This window comes from Protopterus annectens, chromosome 2.part0, assembly GCF_019279795.1.
Source record: "Protopterus annectens isolate FY-2018-M chromosome 2.part0, PAN1.0, whole genome shotgun sequence".
Lineage (NCBI taxonomy): Eukaryota > Metazoa > Chordata > Ceratodontiformes > Protopteridae > Protopterus > Protopterus annectens.
Window position 1 is genome coordinate 1,477,481,712 of NC_056728.1, and position 8,541 is coordinate 1,477,490,252.

An 8,541-nucleotide genomic window follows, 5' to 3' on the forward strand; every position below is an offset into this window, starting at 1 on the left:
TCACAAGGCTTTCTTTAGTTATGTTAGGAACCTGGGTGGGAATTCCCAGATATGCTCAGAATTAGTCCAAAATGACAAAAAATACACCGAGCCCACAGACATTGCCAACATCCTAGCTGACAGGTTCAGTGCAAACTTCTCCCTCTCCCACCAAAAGGGCAAATATCTATCCCAACAGAGTGCTGCCCCCCTGACATCTCAGATGCTCAGGTAAGAGCCGCCCTCTCCAAAGCAAAAAACACAGCATCGATGGGACCAGATGGTGTCCCGAGCTGCATTCTACATGAACTCCAAGAAGAGCTAAACCCAAACATAAAACTACTGTTCAATCTTAGCCTTACTACAGGATATGTACCCAAAGAGTGGCGTACAGCAACAGTGGTCCCTCTCCACAAAGGTGGTGCCTCAACGGATCCTGGAAACTATCGCCCCATAAGCCTGAGTAGCTTGGTCTGCAAGCTATGGAAAGGATCATCATGGACCTCATAAATAAAGATATTGGGGACCTACAGACACTGGATCCTACCCAGCTTGGCTTTGTTAAGGGCAGATCCTGCCTCTTAAACCTGGTTGATTTCTTTGAAACAGTCACCAAGGCCATTGACAAGGGGAAGGTGGTCCACACAGCCTACCTGGACCTCGCAAAAGCCTTCGATACAATACCCCACTCGGGCATTATAGATAAGCTCACCAGCTTAAATATAAACCCCTATGTCACTAGATGGGTTGCAAACTGGCTCAAGGACAGAACCCACATGGTTAGAATTGCTGGAGCCATGTCAGACTCCAAACCAGTTACAAGTGGCGTCCCACAAGGCTCAGTCCTGGGACCTCTCTTGTTTGGTATATATTTCTTGGCGGTACAGGCCAACACAGAAGGACTGTGGCTGACCAAGTTCACAGATGACTGCAAACTGGGTGCCATAATCAACTCTCCAGCTGACACAAGCATCCTCCAAAAGGGCCTCATAGAAACAGACAACTGGTGCCAGAGCCATGGCCTCAAGCTAAATGCCAAAAAGTGTATAGTCATCCCCTTTGGCAAAAACAAAGTGCCCACAAATTACCACATAGGTGGTAATCCATTAAGTACAGAAGAAGTCATTAGGGACCTGGGGACCCAAGTTGATAGCAATCTCTCATTTGACAACCACGTGGCCTAAGTGGTTAGAAAACATTTTATATAGCCCACCTAATCATGAAGGGATTCACATCTAGATCAGGGAGGTCATCGCCTCTTTACTCATCCCTCATCAGGCCCATAATTGAGTACAATGCCCCTTTGGGATGTACCTTACCAGACACCTGCAGCAACTGGAAAGACCCCAAAAGTACCTCACCAAGAGGATCAAAGGCTCAAACAGATGCCATATGCTGCCCGGTTAAAGAAACTCCAGCTCTACTCAGTGGCATACCGCCTGCTCAGAGGCGATCTGTGCCTGACGATAAAGCCATGTCCAACCCAGACTTAATGGACATGCTGCACCTCAGAAAATCCAAATCCCATCGAAGCTACGCGAGAGACTTGAACTTCAGCACTGAAATAAATAGGACATGCTGGAGGGACAGATTCATAACCCAGAGGCTCCCTTCACTCTGGAATAAAATCCCAGTCCAGGTTAGGCAGAGTCCCACATTGACTCTCTTCAAGAGGAATCTTGATGAGTGGATGGGAGATCATAGGTTTACCCCGGCTATCACTTCTGTGTCACTGTTAGACAGAGGCACAGTATACTAACCTCAAAAAACGCATAGCAAAATTAATTTAAAATGGGTGGCAAAAGCCAAACACACTCTGGCTAGGCTTATAAATGCCCTAGGGCAGATAGCCTAGTATGAACCTATGAACCTATGAACCTATGAGCTTGGTGTTAGCAGAGATATTCAGACATATGTACTGTTATACACTGTGATGTTTTATGTCATCAAGTATTGTCAGGTAGACATATTTGCTTGCAGTGATGTCCTGGGGAACACTGGGTGAATGCAGCTGTGTTCAATATTGTGGTCAGCAGCCTACATATTCTTGCACACTCATGCCATTCTGGAGAGGAAGCTGCAGACACTTGTTGCTGGGTCTGTGTAAATAGTTCAGCACCTTGGTAAAGTGGTGGCAGACAATCCTATGCTTGTACATACATCGATGTGACAGTATGGCCATGTCCTGCTGTGGCCATACCTCACAGCTGTACAGATTCACACAGGTTACCCAGAGGCAGGGGTCATAATTCTGGACATTACCCCTACACATTATGGTTTATGAGCAGGTTTGTAGCCACCCATTCTTGTGTTTGCAGCCAGAGATAGTATGTGCACACTGCTGAGTTTCAGACTTCACACACTCCATGCCTTCCATGCCCCCCCTATTATTCTGTTCTCTTCCATACATTATGCAAACATTATCTGATATGTTTCCTATAATTATCACCTCATCACAGCAGTAATTAGGTGTTGATCCACAGTTCCTGTAGTAGGACATGGTGGACATGTTACTGTGATTTGTACACATGGCCCTGCATTTGGTTTCTGTGGACTGTGTTATGTTGTTATTTGGGAGTCCATGACATAACATACATTGGCAGTACGGGTGAGACACAGGCCTTTGGCAGAGGACTGTAGGCCATTTGGTAGTGATGCAGGCCAGTTGTAGCAGGCTGTTGTATTCTGTCACTCCTACAGTCCCAGACTGTGATACACCATATTCTGCTGGGCTGACAGGGTAGGTGTGCAAGGTGTTCATGCCAATACTTTCTGTCAATATTGATCCAGTGGTATGGATGCTGGCATAGTGCTGCTTACAACTAGGGACACACCTGCATGGGACACCTTCTCTGCATGGTGCATTCTTTCACTATTGCCATACACAGGTGGTATTGTACTCCTTCCCTACAGCAAGGATAAAACCACAGAGGTACCTGTGGGTGGTGGTGGGTTGAGCTGGGTGCATGTGTGCTATGGACTCTACTTTTATCTGACTCACAAATATGCATGATGCATTCCACTTATGCTGGCTTGTGCATGGACATCAGCTGTTTCTCAATACATCATTCCTATGACCTTTGTGGTCTGCTAATGTTTGGCCAGATAACATCGGTATTCCCTACTACAAGCCCAGATAATGTGCTAGAAACCTGTATGTACATTTCCAAGGGTGTGTCCATTTGACAGTTAAATATTATACACTGTCTGTCTGGGGTACTTCTCTCTTTGTACTGCTTGTATATCTGGGCCGACATTCATACCATAACCATATTTCAGATGGTGACACATATTACTTCCAAACATTTACTATGGCTTACTGCTGGAATGTGTTATACTGGGAAGCACTGTGTTTGGCAATGCAGTTGTGAGAACATGGCCCTGTTATCGGCAGCACTGGGCAATGGCCACCAGGACAAACCTCACCATGCATACATACTGACCACTCTCACACAATATACAACACACACCAACCTAACACAAGCAGACCTGCATATCGTACACATGCTATAATCTATCCTGCTGCCTTGGCCAGCTCAGATAATCTGTGCTCCACTGTCATTATACCGACACATACATGTTACTACATTTCTACATAGGATTGGGGGGTACACCTGACTGTTACTACGTTTCTACATAGGATTGGGGTGCACACCTGACAGTTACTATGTGTCTACATAGGATGGGGGGGCACACCTGACTGTTACATTTCTACATAGGAATGGGGGGCACAGCTGACTGCTACTATGTGTCTACATAGGATTGGGGGAGCACACCTGACTGTTACTACATTTCTATATAGAATTGGGGGGGGCATCTGACTGTTACTACATTTCTACATAGGATTGGGGGGCACACCAGACTGTTACTACATTTTTACATAAGATTGGGGGGGTGTACACCAGACACTTGTACACACTGGTACGTTAGGTACTCCATTTCATTGTCTATTCTAACCTATCATGCTGACTAGAGGCATATCAGTGTACTACAGGTCTTAGGTTTGATTGACCTACTTTTCAGTTTCTGACTTCTTACCCTTCAGAACTAACATCCCACTGCCTGACCTGTTGTAGTCTGTCTGTGTAGCCTGGGGGGATGATACCCATAGCCATCAATCAGAGGCCTTAGCACATCCCTTGTTTGTGTTTGTCTACACCTGCCCTGCTGGCTGGGACTGTTGCTGGGTATGTTAACCTCCCTGACTGGCATGTGTGTGTCATATGGACACACAAGTGGATCAGCACATTTCCTGCAGTGAGTTTTGTCACCTTGTCTAGTACTGGATATTATGGTGACACCAGTATTTGTTACAGATTCCATGCTGCCACTATAGGTGTCTACTATCTGCTGGCATCCCATTCAGCCACCCGATTCCTTTGCATGCTCACATCCATACCATAGATACAAGTAACAACACATACTACTCCATTCAGCAATTGGTAGGAAGAGTGACTTACTTTGTGGCTGTGCCAGTATTGAGAATGGTGCTGGAGGGCTGACTATGTCAGATGTACATAGTACACTCCCTAACCATGGTTAAGCACAGGTCGTGTCATGTTTGGCATCCCTTTTACTGAATGTGTGAGTCAGAGAGAGGTGTCATTCCCTGGGTCCCTACTGTGTCAGTGTATGTGCTATGCGTTGCCTCTTCGCCAAGGCCAGGGCATACAGGGCACGCCTCCTTCTGCTTAATGAGGCAGGCTCAGGTTGTTCCTTCTCCGAGCCCCTCTGTGCCTGTGCAGGCCTTGGCAATGGTGGGGGGCTGTGTGGTCCTGCCCCATGCTGTTGCTGCTGCAACTGTTTCCGCAGGATCATATTGTGTAGCATGGCACATACAATGACAGTTTGGGTACATGTAGCTGGTGAGTACTGCAAGGCTGCACTGGATGTGTCCAGGCACCGGAACCATGACTTGAGCATCCCAAACGCATGATCTATTAGGATTCTGGTCTGTGCATGTGCCTCATTATGGAGTTCTTGTTTGGATGTGTGTGCATTTCTGATGGGTGTCATTAGCCACAGCTCCAGTGAGTAACTAGCATCCACCACAAGGTGACCGTAAGGGATGTCCCCATTGGCAAATCAATGGTACAGCTGTGGCAGATGCTAGATGTGGGAGTCATGATAGCTTCCAGGGCAGCCAGCACACACGTTCATTAATTATAATGCCCTGGGCGTCACACACAACCTGGCAGTTGATGGAGGGGAAGCCCTTTACGGTTGATGTAGACTCTGCTCCGCTCACCACTCACCAGGTGGTGCTTTGATGCATATGTGCATGCAGTCTATAGCACCCACTACCTCAGGGTATTCTGCTATTTGGTGGAAGAGATGCATATTGTTAGCCAACATCTCACCGGTGTTGGGGAAATATACATGCTCGCAGGCATGTGATGACATGGCAGCCAGGAATTGGTGGAGTACCCTGGATGCTGATGCCTGTGAGTTCCCCATGATATCCCCAGTAGGCCTTTGGAAGTTACCTGTGGCTAGTATTCTTAGGGCTACACATACCTTGGTATCCACTGGGATAGGTTCCCCTCTGTTAGTTCTGTGTGTGTGGTGCGACCGGCACAGCTCAACAATTTGCTGTAGGAGGTCTCTGTCCACCCTATAGCACTTCACTATCTCCAGCTCATGTAGCCCCTGGTAGGTTACCCTGGGTCTGCACACTCTTCTTCATCTCCTCACTGTTGGCTGGTCGAAAGCATTCTCATATTCTCATACTCACCACCCTCAGCCTCTTCCACATGTTGATGTATGATAGCGGCTGCAGCACCTATCATTTTGTTGCTTTTGTTTTTTAAAATTTCCCTGCTTGTGTACACCAGTGGTGTAGAGTATGTGTGAAAAACCAGAGAGAAAGGTATTTGCATAGTTTATAGTAGTGTGCTGGGCTGCTGCCTGTGTAATTGGCTGATTCTGATACAGTTCACCTGCCAACTATGCTAATTCTCCTTGACTACCTCCCTACTGCTGTTTACCCTTCCCATTGCCTTCCTGTTTAAGCCCGGGGGAGCGCCACGAAAACACAGTGCACAGATGTGTACAGAGCTGCTATTTCCTTGTTTACTTTTTTTTTTCCTTTAAAACCCGGTGTGCAGCACGCACACCTACTTAGGCAATGTAAAGAGTGCTAGGCAGTATCAGACACACCCCCTTGCTTAGCTCTGCTAAGCTAAGGGCAAACCAGAGCCACAGGGCTCCAATAAGCTTACAGTATGCCTGACACCCCCCTATTATGTCAGCTAAATCATAGGCTTGCACCATGCTATTCTTGTACTTACACGGTTGGGTGCTGGCTAGCATTGAGGGGAAATCTGGGATTCAGTATAATTCCCCTCATTTGCATAGAATTGCCTGCTAATGCATAGTTACAGGTCCCACACTGAGCCTTCCCCCATGTTGTCTTCTGCCTGCCATTGAGTATAATGGCAAAATAATGATTTTGGTTAAAATGCTTATTTCAGGTATTTTTTTTATTTTCGTCCCGATCCCTTTTGTGCACTGCTGTCCTACGCTTAAACAGCCGAAATCAGCTAAAAAAATAAAAGTTCTTTTCTTTTTTTTTTTTTTGCCAACTGTTTTGCATGCCAATGGCTGTATATGTGGCCACTGGCATGCTTTCCGCATACTATACACCCTTTCTTTGGAGCTGTTATGGCTCGGTTTTGTAGTTTGCAGAAATGTATTCAGTTACTAACCGAGTACATTTCTGCACACTACACTAGTCCTGCACGGCCGGCTGACAGCTTCCTGGATCACAAATTCACCTCATTTGCATGGTTTTCACCTGCAAATGGGGAAATTTGCATACAGGGGCTGTGTCCATGCAGGCATAGTTCAGAAGTGCTCGTGCATGTCCCTGGAGCTTATTCCTGGATCGCACAGTGGCCATATTGCCTCCAGCAGCTCCTGCACTATTCCTGCATGCCATGCAGAACTTGCTAAATCTGGGGGTATATCTTTCCCCCTGGTATTTCACCACATCAAACCCGTATTCCAATTACTCTTTTCCTATTATTGAAACTGTTCATCGCATCCAAATGGATGGACAGACTTGCAATTATATGTGAGGGGTTAAACAAATGGCTACTAAACACTTGCTGGCTTATAAAATGGTGATAGTTAACAGTACTAAACAATCCTATTTTTTGAAAGTGTGGGAAGAATTGTTCAACCTTATATCTTTCTAGTAACCAATTTAGACTCTCTCCCCCTTTTTCTAGTGTTTTAAACCAGTCCCCTTTTTCTGTCAAATGTTGTTATGAAGCACACCATTTTTTAATGTAACATATATTTGTATATGTGTGTTTGTAGGTCTTTGTGGTGCATACACACACCCCCACAAACAAACAATACATACACAGCACACACATAGAAACACACACACACATATATATATGGGTCCCATTCAGTACACCGACACGCCAGAAGGCCGACACTCTAAAGAAGGAGACGAGAAGACCGACGACTCAGATGATCGACAAGGTGAGATCCCGACGGACGAAACACCGATATGGAAAGGTGTGAGCGCGATTCGGTAAGTGTGCGATAGAGTGAGGGATTTAGTGTTAGGGAGCGGACAGGTAAGTGTGGGATAGGGAGGGACTGTAGTTTTAGTGGCAGGTTAAGTGAGTTAGGGTTAGGGTGCAGGTAGGGTGAGTGTGTGATAGTGACGGACTATATGTTTAAGGGTGGGTTAAGTGAGTTAGGGTTAGGGTGCAGGTAGGGTATGTGTGCGATAGTGACGGACTGTAGGTTTAGGGGTGGGTTAAGTGAGTTAGGGTTAGGGTGCGGGTAGGGTGAGTGTGCGATAGTGACGGACTATATGTTTAAGGGTGGGTTAAGTAAGTTAGGGTTAGGGTGCGGGTAGGGTAAGTGAGCGGTTGTGTCAGACCTTAGGGTTAGGGTGTGGGTTAAGGTTAGTGCATGTATAGTTGTGTGTAATGTGTAGTTTACATGTTGTGTGTCAGTGTTTTGGATGTCGGTGTTATGGTGTTCGGTTTTGTGCGTTGTCGATATTGTGTGTTGTCGGTCTTTTGGTGTCGGTCTTTTGGGTGTTGGCTTTGTGGCGTGTCGGTGTTGTTTTAGGGATCCATAGATATATATGTGTGTGTGTGTGTGTGTGTGTGTGTGTGTGTGTGTGTGTGTGTGTGTGTGTGTGTATGTGTGTGTGTATTCATACACAAACACACACTAGCTACTATTCTTATCCAATATAATTTTAAATATATATATATATATATACATATATATATATATATATATATATATATTTTAAAATAACCAAATGAAGAAAACCACAGTAGGACACAACGCTCCTGTGCTCAAAAATAAAGTGATAAATAAATGTCCACAGCACATACAGGAACAGACAGCTGTAATCTCCTCAAAAACACGTCCTCAGGTAGTGATAGAGAATACGTTCATCTAAGAATAATCCAACTCCACATCACCATAAAACAGAATCTTTATTCATAGGATGTGAGCGCTTTCACCCGAAGGCTAAAGCTGTACGCAGCTATTAGCATAGCAAATGTATGTTGTCTTGTAATA